The sequence below is a fragment of the Drosophila ficusphila genome, unplaced genomic scaffold (genome assembly GCF_018152265.1).
Source record: "Drosophila ficusphila isolate 14025-0441.05 unplaced genomic scaffold, ASM1815226v1 contig_791, whole genome shotgun sequence".
NCBI classification, from domain to species: Eukaryota; Metazoa; Arthropoda; class Insecta; order Diptera; family Drosophilidae; genus Drosophila; species Drosophila ficusphila.
Window position 1 is genome coordinate 6,007,493 of NW_025064737.1, and position 13,435 is coordinate 6,020,927.

General features: G+C 39.8%; 1 protein-coding gene across 1 annotated transcript in view; it reads right to left on the bottom strand.

Moving 5' to 3' along the window:
* LOC108101106 (neuroligin 4-like) overlaps window positions 1-2,313 on the bottom strand; it is a 42,837-nt gene extending 40,524 nt beyond the window's left edge. The window contains 2 exon segments of the mRNA XM_043208984.1: window positions 376-1,001; window positions 2,248-2,313. The gene's annotated coding sequence lies outside the window, so the exon portion shown is untranslated.
* Window positions 2,314-13,435: the final 11,122 nt, after the last annotated feature.

Genomic DNA, 13,435 nt, shown 5'->3' on the forward strand with positions numbered 1-13,435 from the left:
CTCGGATTTAGATTCATGACATTGTAATCGCTTATTACCGCTGCCAATCGCTAGTGAAAGTGGAAACCTGGAAACCCGACTGGGACAAGGCCCGAGGTTTATATATAGACGCTTGACGTCTCGGTTTTCACTTTGAACTCATTTATCTTCATTGAATTGGTTTTATTTTTGTTGACGCTGGGTAAATTAGGAGGCAACGTGATTGATCTAAGCAGGAAACCAAACTGCGCGCTGAACAAATTTTTGTGATGGGTAAATCATTCACTGATCTCCGAGGGCAAGTGGACACGATTATTTATTTCGGACACATCCTAGCTTTGCCAAATTGACAACTTAAGCTCATGGCAGTGCTGTTGTTCTTTCTGCTCGACTTACCTTGTTAAAGCCACTGATCTATATACACGCATCCATGTATATAACCGATGCTTTTATGACTATTGGCAGTTTTATTGTTTTCTCCGCTGGCGAAAATAATCCTCGACTCCGGCTCGGTCAAATGGGACAGTCGAAAGTCCTTTTGCTTTAAGCTCGCATATCCTTTTCTCCCCTTATTTGTTATTTCCTTTTTTATTTCATTTGTAGGTGTTCACACAATTGCACACGCACTCACTTATTGGTATATACTTTTGGGAAACCGTTCTGTTGATTTTTTATATATCCTGCACCGAAAAATATTTCATTTCATGTTTTAAAGCGATTTTCAATTGATTTTCACGGGGTAAAACTTTTATTGGCTTTGGTCGCCGTCGCTGCCTTCCGTTTTTATTAGATTCTTTTGTTGAAAATTGATTCGTTTGCTACATTTCGTTTGTTTTATTTCTTAGTTTGGAATTTATTAACGGGGGATTCACTTATGTTTGAAATTGACACTTTTTGTTCGTTTGGATAAAGTTCATTAAATATTCACTCATATTTCAATTTTGTTTTATATTTGCAAAGGTTAAATCTGTGAATTTATATTTTGTTGTCATATTGTTATGCTGACATGGTTTTTGCCCAAACTGTTGAAAAAATCAAATTTAACTCCCTGTTGAAATAACCCAATATGAATTGATTGGCATTTTTTCGTGTATTAACTGGCCTAGTTTATGACCAACAGTAAAACTATGTGTTAATCATGTAATACTTGTTGGCTCTTCACATTCTTTGATAAAAATGTATAAGGTAAATATTTAATTTCTGAGCAATAAACCTAGATAATAATGGTGGTAAATGGATTATTGGCAGTTTTTTTTTTATTATTTGCATGTTGATAAGCTCAAAAAATTAAAAACACAAAAAAAAAATACATTTCAACAATATTTGACATATGTCAGTTTTTTTTTTAATATTTAAGTGAGTAAACCAATTAATCTTCAAAATAAAAAAAAGTTACTTGGATTAACAAAATAACATGAATCAATCAATCGTACATAAGTGTATGTCGCAATGGTAGGTTTATTGGTTTATTGTGTAAAATATATAATGGAAAGATAAAACGTTTGACCAAAAATGAAATAATTTGAAATGAAGAGGGCGAATTAAAAGCAAATTGTTGACTAAATTGTCAACGAGAAGGAGTGTATAATTGGGGTCCTGGCCTTAGGTTGCGCAGACTTGAAACGCCAGCAATTGAAGCTTTTGATTGCCTGCTTTTAGGGGTTACGGTGTCGTTGGCGTTTGCGTTTGCAAGGCTTAATTATTCCATCCACGACGATTAAACTTACAAGAGCCTAATTGCATGCAAGTCGTGCTGCGACGGGGCAAATAAACCCCATGCAAAATGGTCTCCCAAAAAAACGCGAGCGTCAATGACCGTTAAGTGGAATGTGAGCAATGTGGCTAACGTTTTACGTTCCCAAAGTCCTTCTTTTCAGGGATTCTGCAAACGCTACTTGGTCGTCTGTCCTACGCAACAAAATAAGTGTGAGAGGAGAAAGAGCGTAAAATAAATAAAGATGAAGGAATGCCGCAAGGCAGCAGACAAAGAAGAAGATGACGCGGCTCCTTTACGGAATCTTAAGCCTTGGCATACATTTACATTTCACGCACACACACACACACACATAACAGAAGACGCAAATGTGTTTGTCGATTCGCTTTAATTTCGCATAGATAAAAGGACAACTTCTGCCTGAAACACATTTTCAATTGCTCACATTTACAGCTTGCGATGATACACTCACACAGCCGCAGTCCGGCACACCAATACACGCACACACACTACCTCGCACGCACGGCGAAGAGGAGAGCAAAAGGACTAAGTACCGCTGCCACGTGCAAGTTCGCGACGCCAGAAGGATTCAAGTTGTGACCACGACGCACGAGTGTATTCCAACGACTGAAGATGCCTTTCGTTGGCGGCCAGGCTTCATAGCTCCTCGGCAATGTGGGTTAAGCTCCAAAAGGAATCCGCTCTCTTCTCTCTCTCTGGGGAGCGAAAGAGCACCTGGAAGTGGAACGCATTCAAAGCTTGCTCTCTTAAACGCAATCAGCTGTTTGCTCCATCCCCTGCAGAAGCCGAAAAAAACCTGGGAAAAACCAAAACAACAATAGGGAATTAAGTCAATTTGGTGCCCGTTTCTCTTTTTGTATTCCTCTTCACCCCCATCCGCAATTCCCTCTCTTTTGTTTTTGCGCTTTGATTTCCCTTTTCTACGAATTTTATGCCGTCGTTATTACCGTAGTCACATGGCGACAGGCCCACTCAGCTTTTATTGGGGCAGGTAATGGTTCCTCAATGCCACTTCCTATTCGACGGATGACAGAGTTTTTTATTCCATACTTTAATGGCTTTTAGGGAGGAGTAACAACGGTACTAACACCGTGTACGTAGTAATAAACGATTTAAGAACGTACATAATGAATACGCTAGTAGAAAAATATAATTGTAATGTTACTTTTGTAAAAGAGGCAAAACTTTTTGTTGTTTTTAATGCTAAGCGCATCTCAACTTTTAAAAAATGATCACTACATTAATATTAAATGCATTCATGAAATCACCATTCAATTTAAAGTTATTTTATGCTGCACATGACTTACCTTGTTTTTTTTTAGTTTATCAATGATAGAACTTTTTCAAATAACCATTTCTTTAAGTGATTGAAAGCCTAAGCTCAGAAACTTTGTGATAAATTTTTCCCCATAAATCCAAGCGTCGGAAATCTCACACATGTCGACGGGCAGAACGCTAACAAGACAAGCCAGCTTACCAGCAGCAGATTCGCCAGCCACGACCTCCTTTGTCATCATCAAAAGTGCCGAGAAATCCGAAAACCACCCTGAGAGCAACAATGACAATTTCAATGAATGGCGACAAATCAGTTAGCTAAATGTTGCCGAGCCAAGCGTGCGTGCGATCTGACCGCAGTTCGTGTGATTCCATCATCGAAAATCCATACACAAGGCGAAGGACAACGAGTCCTGGACATAATTGAAAGCGAAAGGCGGCGGAGAGAGACCTGCGAAGGGGGCGATGAAAAACAAGTGGAAATAATTTTCCAGCATAAATCATGGCACGCCAAGTTATTACAGTAATTTCATGATAAATGTCCGATAAATAAATGTATAAATAAAAGTCTGTTTCGAGGCAGCAGACGCAGAAATGTCTAATGAAGTAGCAGCAGAAATCATGCTGAGTCGGCAGGGTACACACTGCGTATGCGTGATGCTTGATGTCTCATGTCTAATTGGATTAATGAAAGGTTATTGCCCGCACTCCCTGTAATTTTCGGCTGGTGTCTGTTTCACCCATTCAAAATTTTCCAAAATGACAATGGCTAATCAGCCAAAAGTTTATACATACAATGGTTTGCACACAAACATAAATCAAATTATTTTCTATTTAATTTTGGGATTTCTTGCGCTGACAAAAACCAAAAGCCGTGAGGCTTAGTTGCCAGCTCCAAAAATGTTGAGCCATGCCACCATGGACATCTGACATTACGAACAGCATGTATATATATATATATATAACTTTGATGTATATACATATTTACTAGCAAATAACAGCGTGTGTGTGGATTCGTTTAATTTATTGCCTTTCTATGCATAGCTTGTAACGCGCAATTTTGCCTTGAAATATTTTCATATTTCCGCGAAAGCGACAAAGTTGCCTGACGGAAATACATGTTGGGCATAGCGAAATGTCAAAAATTATTTTATGAGCTACTATAGAACGTCAGACAGCATCTCAAACACTTTGCGTTACGCAAATTCCAGACAGAGCGGCGTTAAACGGGCTTGTAACGAATTTAATTTTTAATTAATGCCATTAATAACAACAAGATGCGCTGGGAAAGGCATGTTTTAATGGGTTAAGAACGCAAAAAACGGTGACGGGCCGCGGCGATGGAGATTTTTAACGCGCAATTGAAGTTTACAGCCGTCCGAAAACCGAAAATGCGAAGCCTTGTCTGCCTTTCCGTTCGGTTGTCCTAGCGAGATGGAAACAACCGCAAAACAAAACTTTGCAATTTGTAGCCAGTACAAATTGGTAAATCCCCCTTTCGGCGGATGGAGAAGGAAGTCCAGACAATGTTCACTTAATGCGCGGCCACGGGCCGATCCGCACTTTAATTGTTGATTATACAAATTGTTTGATGCCCGTGGAGCCCATGGACGCGGCGGTCCGTTGCAAGGCCATAAAATATCCAAGTTGAAGAGTTTTAGTTTCCCACGACGGGCACGCACTAAAAACCACAAATGGTAGGCTGGCTGTTCGGCATGACGATGATGGGATGAGCTGGGGAATGAGTAGGTGAATCCCTCTGTGGATCCGACATTGGCAGCATGCTTGTTGTCATCCGAGCCGGCCACATAAAAGTGTAATTAAGTTCGCGTGTCGCACATTTAATTGTTTTTTAATGAATGAGGGAGCAAAAATCATTTTACAGCAGCTGCATTTCATAGGCATCCTGCGTGGTGGCACAAGGAGCAACATTCATTGGGGGCAGGACTCCCAGTATGATGCATTTTTCCAATGTTTTTTTATCTGCAGAGCAGGGCCTGCCTGGCAACCGTGCGAAAAATTGTGTTTTTTCGCCGCCAAAAATTTAATTATTTCCGTTTCTCTGATTTGTTTGAGGTCCAAATTGAAAAAAAATGGCGAACCATTTAAAAATGCCGTGAGCCCGAACAATTCTTATGGCAAACATTTCACATTCATTCGGTTGTCTTTCTGTTCACAAGTGAATTTAATTCGTTGTCAAAGGGTTGCGGACATGAAAGATTTAATCCAAAATGAACGGCCTCTGTTTGAATAAAATAAAGCCAAATAAGACTGTTGTTAAGTTCAATCATGTAAATGAAGTAAAACAAAAGGGCATTAATATTCAAGTTGGATCGCAATAGAGATACCCATTTAATTCAAATTTTAAATTGAGTTACCACCCTCACATCTCATAAGACTTTGTTTGGCATTAAATTTACGATTCAAGAAATGCAATAATGCATAAATAGAAAATATTTATCGAGAGCCATTTCCAAACTATTAAAAATTCTGTCGTAAATCAATAAAAATACACAGGCAAATGCGATTTATGCGATGCCAGCACTTGATGCTCGAATGTGTGTGTAATTCGCACAAAATATTTTATATGTAAATTGCTGAGAAAGACGAGAGTCGACCGTCGATTTCTGGCGACGCTAGGAAATATGCAAAGAGTATTCGCCATGGAAGAAATATTGCAAAAAGGGAGACGGAACAAAAAAAAGTAAAATAAAAAATCGAAATGGCAACCGGAGAAATGCCGACTGTCGGCGTGGGTTTCTCCTACTGCTTATTGGCGCACTTTGCTCCTTTTACGGTTGCATGAATTTTTGAGCAGCTTCACTTCCGGTTATAGTAGCCGGAAATTGCAACAGAAATACTTGCCACACACACCCCCGGAGCGAGGCATATGTACTCGCATGACATTTGTATGCAAATACTGAGTCGATGATTTTGCATATGTTTGTCCACGAAGTGCCACGGTGCGTATGCGTGATGTGCCAAGCGATGCTGCGCTGCGGCGCTGCTGCTCTGCTCGGCGCTTCCGCTTTATTTTTATTTCCCCAACAACATTCACCTGCATCGGCGTGCTTCCCCTGCATATTTTCCGTCTTAACCCTGGACAGACAGCTGAGTTTCCTCAGCCCTCGGGCCCAATGATGGCTGGCAGTATTTATGAGTCGCATAAAAATGGCAAATTTGTGGCAGTCATTGAGTTATTTTCAGGTGTGTCTCTCCGCCGTCTCACTGGGGAAGAATTCTCGCTGAGAAAATGGGGGTAAAACTACTATGGGGGAAGCATTTTGCAAGCTAAGTGAGTCGGATTTGCATATTTTATATGGCAAGGATGTGTAGAATTTCCTCCGAACGCTGAGAATTTCGTAGCATGTACATTTTTTCGACAGTTTACGATGCCAGCTGGAAAAGAGCACCGCTGTGAGTACACTTACGTGCAGAGTAATTGAAATATTTATTAACGTTTCACAAACTTTCTAAAATTCAAAATGTAAAAAAGCCATAAGTTTATTGGGAAAATAGTTTGAAGCTTTACTCTTTGTAAGTATGTAATGCATCTATAATATCTAATATTTAGTTGTAGGTTTAAACAAAGGTATTGTATTTTTAAACACACAACTTCCAAAGTATTCCTAAGCTTATTTTTAAAGAAACAAGAAAGTAAACAATTTATAATAATAGTTGTTAAAAGTTTAAACTCTTTGAAACGGAAACTGAATAGTTAGACAAAAACATTTAAATAGATATGCCTCGTTTGATATATACAACTTTCTTTATTGAACCGGAAGGGTTTGAGCTCCGCCAACTTAATAATTATGACAAAAGTTTTACCCGAAAGCGACAGGCTATAATTAAACTTTGGCCTCTTTATGGGGTAGCCGTCAAGTTAACCGCGATTAACACACAATCAGCTTAAACGTTCGACCCTTTGCAGCCGGCTCAAGCGTCCTCTCAGTCCTTCGATCCCATCCTGTCATCTTGCCGCCCAAGAAAGCCAGCTCCATGGGACAATGTGCTGAATATTCGCGCTTTATGCTCAAAAGAAATTGACATAATTTTAAAATATAAGAACGCGCCGCGAAAAGGGCGACAAAGATGCCAAAATAAAAAGGCAGCACAGCACAGGACAGGGCACTGGGCTAATAAGAGTCCTTCGCCACCAGGGACAAGAGCAAAAAAAAAAAAAAATGGCAACAAAAGTAATTGAAGTCGAGGGGGCGACATCGACTTTCGTTGGCGTTGGCATCGTCAGCATAAAAGTTTTATTAAATGATTAAGTTAAAGCATCGGCCGAGGACCCCAGAAAGTAGGCAACGAAATTTGTCAAATTTGAGCTGCCCGCTTTCGTTTCTGTGCGGCGGCAGGACTTTTGAATTTTTGATAGTCATGGCCTTTGTGTCTGATTTCAGCTGCTGCCCAATGCTGTCGCCCCGAAACATCCCCTCCCCCTTCCCATCCCCCACCCCACAGCTTATTAAATATAACACTATACTTTGCTTGCGCCGGCGACATTCATGAATTATTCAGTGCGTAGTCCTTCTGCTTGGCCTGCCCCCGTCCACCACACACACTTTGCCAGCCCCGCCTTTGTTTTATTTTTTCTCTTCTTGTTGCTGTTAATTTTCGTACAGAGCGGGGCGCAGAAAAAAAACTGCACTGTAATTTATTTTAATAGGCTCTCTGCTTAAAAGGAAAGCGCGAAGCTTTCCGGTTTGTTTTCCGAGCGCCTTTGTTTGCGCTCATAATCTTTGCATTACCTGCCTGTCGCCCGGAAAGCGTGCCTTTAAAATGCATTAAAAAATGTTATGAATGCCTCCTGCATACATGCATAAACATATATATTTGGGCACACCCTCTTCCTTGGCAAAGCCGCACTTTATTTGAGCATTTGTTTTGTCTTCTCACAGCGGCCTTGCTGGCGTGACAAATGTTTAATTACCTTGAAAGCATTTCCGACTTTTATTAATGCCAAACATAACTTTTATCATTAAATGAGTTTTGTATTTATTAGGGGTCTTAAAATTAATTAAATTATGCGGGCAATTTGAGAGGCAATTCTAATTTGAATAAATCGATGCGACGGAGGAGGGAAAAATATAATTTTATATTTTGGCGGAAGAGACAAAACTCTCGCCGAAATTTCAATTACATTTTACACAGAATTCAAATTAAGGAAAAATATTGTTGGCTTTTCAATTTAAAAGGTAATATTTTTAATTTTTAATTGTGAAAAAGTTTGAATTGTTTTATGCCATTAACGGCAGGAGAAATTAATACATCTTAAATATCTGGTAGTTTACTAAATCGAAGTTTAGATTAAAAGTAAATATTGCCATGCACAAGGAAAATGAATTAAATAAAACGTAAGACAAATAAACATGAAGCAGTAACAACTCTAAAATATGCATTGTAAAATTATGTTTCAAAATATTTGCGAAACGCATTTAATTCGAGCATAAATAAAGGGGTTACATAAACATTGTGGCAACATGCAATTCGAGAGAAGAATTTCAACTTTAATTTTGCCGTTTGCCAGGGCATGCGTAAAAATCTCTGTATGTTTGCATAAACTCGCCTAGACAAAACTATTTTGGATGCAAAGCTGTTGTCTGGATGTGAGTTGGGCTTGTGTTCTCTGTTATTTTATGGGCTCAGCATTGTCTAAGCCCGATGTGCGTGTGTTTATGTGAGTGTGTGTGCGGTTCCATTTGCAAACACGCACTGAGGGGCCAGACAACTCGGTCCATCCATAAATTTGGCGAGCATAAAACACGCCCAGCGAATTAGGACTGCTGAACGCAGCGGCCGTCGTTAGCAAAAGCGATGACTGAACAGAAATAATTCGGCAAACAAATTTCTAAAGCAGTCTAAACAATAAAGCTAAACAATAATTTCCGCCAGAGCGTTGAAACTTCCGCTTCCTGTCAGACGTTGCCCATAAAAAGCAAGCCGGCAAACAGCTGAAAACAACGAAAACAACAAGCCGAACCGGGCTACTTAAGACAAAACAAAGGCCATGTGTGTGTGTGTGTGAGTGTGGGTGTGCTTTTGACATGAGGTGTGGTGGGTGTGGGTGTGGGTGTGGGTGTACTTTTTCTTGACACTCAAACAAAGGATAATGCAAAGGAAAGCATGTGGAAATGCAGCAGATTGCACTTTCGGTTCACTTTGGCGATGTCTGCCCGATAATTTATCGCGTTTATCTGGCGGCCCTGCTCATAATTTATGCAAAGGCTTTTGTGAACCAAGTTCACCTCCCCGCCCTCCTTTTGGCAGGCCATTTTGCCCGCAAACTGTTAATTGTATTCAGAAAGCCGACCGGAAACGGAAATAGGTTCAAGTTGTGAGTACGCGCGTATCTATATGTATAGTATGTGTGTGTGTGTAAGTGTGTTTGTCTGTGCTTTTGAGTTCGTGCCTGTTTGTCGCGACCATTGCGGCTCTAATCTTGGCAAACGCAGCAGGAAGTGGCAGAGCAACACCAACAGGATTCGGAGATGGCGACAGGGACCCAACTGAAGTTAGTAGCAGGGGGCAAAGGACTGCGGACGGAAGCCGAGAGTTGTCCCAGTTGCGCTTCCGTCTTGGTCAAAATCTTGGCAAGTGTTCGCGCCTCTTTCTGTTGTTGGCAACTTGTTAATTTAATACTCTGGAGATTTCCATGCGAACCCTCATCAGTGACATATGTTAAAGGGAAGTATAACTTTTAGGGAACTCTTTTCTTCTGGAGTTTAAGTGAAGTAATAATTAAAATGGTAATGGCTTTACATTTTATATGAAGCTTTCGCGAAAACCAGCAACTTAAGTATATAAAAACAAACCGTTTTATTTTTGTTTGTAAAATACAATTCATACACTATTCATACACAAGTTCTTTGAATTTATAAAGCGAAAACTTTTAAATAAATATTTATGTGAATTAAATAATTCGTAACATAAAAACCAGCAATTATATAAAAAGTTTTAGAACAGGGATTTATTAATAATTAAATTTAATTTTTCAGGGGCGATCGGTTTTATTTTCGAAAATATAAGATTTGTCTTGAAAATTTGAGCAGTGTTATTGTGAGCAGCTTCGATATCCTTGCAGTGAAATGCCGACACCGGCAATTTGATTGGCGGCGCTCAATTGGAAAGCTCATTTGCACGGGCTTTAACCCAAATTAAATGCAATCAAAACGAAAAGTGCAACTGAAGTTTCGTTGTCACTTCGAGTTGGCAGTGGCAGTTTCGGCATCGGCATCGGCAATGGCATCAGCAAGTGCAATGGCAACCAGAGCGAGTCTTCGGGGCCAAGTCAGAGTGGGTAAAAACCCAATGAACCGCACAGAGTATTCGGAATTGTCGAACGCTTTAATTTGATTGCCCGAGCTCTTGAGTGAAAAGCGAGCAAATCGGGGAGGAAGCTGCAGCTGACTGAGTGACTGGCAGGGCAATGTGCATAAAATTAATGAACTCGATGAGCCCTTCTCCGGCCAAAAAGGTCCTGCTGGGTGTCCTTTTTAGCCTGGAAAATTACTTAAATTCCGCACGCTGGCCGCCCCCAAAAAGTCTTTGGTCCACTGCAATGAGTCCGCTGCCCTGCACTTTAAGAGATTTAAGAACTTATCAAAATATTTATAGAACGATGGTGGACAGAATAGAGGAAAATAAATATAAGCAAGGCATTTCACTCTCTGGCATCAGTTGGGGTATTTCGTTTTCAATTTGTGTCGCGCTTTTCACTCCCGTTTTTGTTGCTTCTAAGTGGACTTTGGACTTTGTCCTGGCCCCTAAATGTGACAGAACGTCTGTCGCTTTGTCTGTCCCCATCTTACTCCATCTCTGTCTGCCCGGCCAGCCCTGAAAATTGGCCTGTTTATTGTGGAGAAATGCTCTTCATCCTTCTTGCAGTGCAAGCTTTTCACTGCTCTTCACAGATGTGAGAATCTATTTACCAAATGATAAGTAATTGTTCTAACAGATATTAATTTAAAAAAATATATATATATTATAATGCACAATTTTAAGAATACTTTATATTTATAAATGTAATTGTAATATTGTATAATTTATATTTCAGCGTGAGTTTAGATTAAATTAGTTTTTAAAATTAAGATTTTAAATGTTACCTTTTATATTGTGTAAGATTTCGTTTCAGCAGTTGTACTTCTACGTTAAATAATTTCTACTTCTACCGAAAATAAAAAACCGTTGCTTCTACTCTATTAAATGTATTTATATATTTCTGGATAGTTAGGGTACTACCAATTCGTATTATTCCGATAGTTACTTTTAGTAAGACTCTCTAGACCGCGTTTCTTTATAGTCAGTCACTCAGTTTGGAAGGGCACAACAGGCTGGCAAAAAAGAGGCAAAAATACATAAAAGAATAAAGGAGCGAGATATATTTGCGGAATGAAGAACAGGAGAAGGAAGGAAAGGTAGACGAGCAATGCAATTTTATAGCACTTGACATTCTACTCTTTTGCCCTTGTTGTGTACTACTTTTTAAACTTTGACCCAAAATTGTTCTTAAAAATATGATAAAAAGAAGAAGCTGTTTTAAACTTTGAAATAATATTCTCGCCTTTCTCATAAATTGTATAGAGTTGCAAACTTATTGGCCTAACACGATGAATGCGGCTTTAGTGCTGTTTGCCTGGGATTCCGCCGCCATGTTCACAATTTATACCACGATATTATATATCAACAGCTTAGCCCACAAGCGATATATATAAATTAACCCAGTTACGGTGCCCGCTTATTCAATAGAACGAGCAGCAGCAAACAACAACAACAGCGGGAGTAACAACATCACTGGAAGCAAAACACAAATAATGGCGTTGATATTTGATGCATATATATCCGCTGCCCCTACCCGAGGTGTACATATATCCGTATCCTTCTGTATGCTTTGCCCATTTATATGGATGCAGTCCGGCGGTGTTGTATTGTGCATTGTGGAAACGCTTTACGGGATTTACCTGTGTTTTAGTTGGGGGGCGTAAATTAAACACAGCAGCTGCTGACATGACACGATAGATTGGCAAGGGATTGAACCAGTGCAATGTTCAAGCGAGGAGAAGGGGAGGAAGGGGGAGGGGTTTTTTATAGAGCTATTCGGGTGGTGTTGGCAAGAGCGCTATGGCACATATGCCATGGATAATTTATGCCAAAAACGCGTGACGACCTGCAGGTGGAGCTCCATGCATCCGCATCGCAGTGTTGGTCAAAGACAAATGCAGCTTAAGGCCAATCATGCTGCCATCAGCCGGGATACAGAGTGTCCAGCTGGCCAGCAACAAGATCCTGATTTGTTGGCAACGAGCTTTCAGCTGGAATATATAAATATTTTTAAAACGTTTTTTCCGCGGGACTAAGTAAATTGCTTTAGTGGTCATCACAAAAATATCAAAAAATCAACTTAACTTGGACCTCAGTCATTAACTTTTAATAAAATTACTCACATTTTGACTGATACTAGGTTGCTTAACTTAAACTTTAATTTACATCTCATAAGTATTTATTATTATATTTAACTGTTAGAAAACGAAAATTTTTTCAAAGTACTTGGTTTCAAGTCTTGTCTAAATCTTCCCAGACATTTTGCTTGTCGACTTATTTCCGTATGAATTTTGATCAGCTTTTTCCTTCGTTGCAAATTAATTTATAAGTTGTTATCTTTACAAAGGTTTATTGATTTAAGAAAGCAAAGCAGCTTACCGAAGTTTATATTTTAAACGTATGTCCCAGTGAACTTACCAACAGTCATTCAAATTCCCTTTTTCCTTTCCATGCTGACCTGTGCCAGAAGTCCTCTGACTCCGATTACAAAGGAGCTCAGTCCCGATTGCTGCTGCATATCAATGAGCTTGCCAGGACTTGTAATACATCAAAATCCACATTGATAATCCTTAGACCTCAACCTAGAAACGAGGACAGCTGCACTGCACCGAAGCTGCCCCGAATTGATGTAGGGTTTTTGGCCATTTCACATGCTCGATAGACTTTATTCCAGTCGCAAAAATGTTGCAACGAAATTTATTGTGCATCGATTTTGTTGAACAGATTTACCCCATTGAAAGTTTTGTGCAACAAAATGTTCGAGGCTGCTCAGCCTCCTGCACATTGTTTCGAGATGTGAATAGCATTGCTTCCCTGTGTGTGTGTGTGTGTGTGAGTGTGTGAACTGTGTGTGTGCTGTGTGTGCGTATCTTTCATTATGGGGAAAACAAAACCGAACAAAACACGCTTAAACATTTATGTTTTGGTGCCGCATGCAAAAGTAGTTTGCTGCATGAGGAGCGAGCAAAATGATTTATGCATTTTGTACTTCCAATGTGCCACATTGTTGAAAGAGTTGAGTTGTGCATTGTCTGCGGCTTAAATGCACAGAACCGAACCCATATCGATAAGGACTCCCATTCGCACTCGAACCCAAGGGTTTTGGCTGACCGAATACATGAC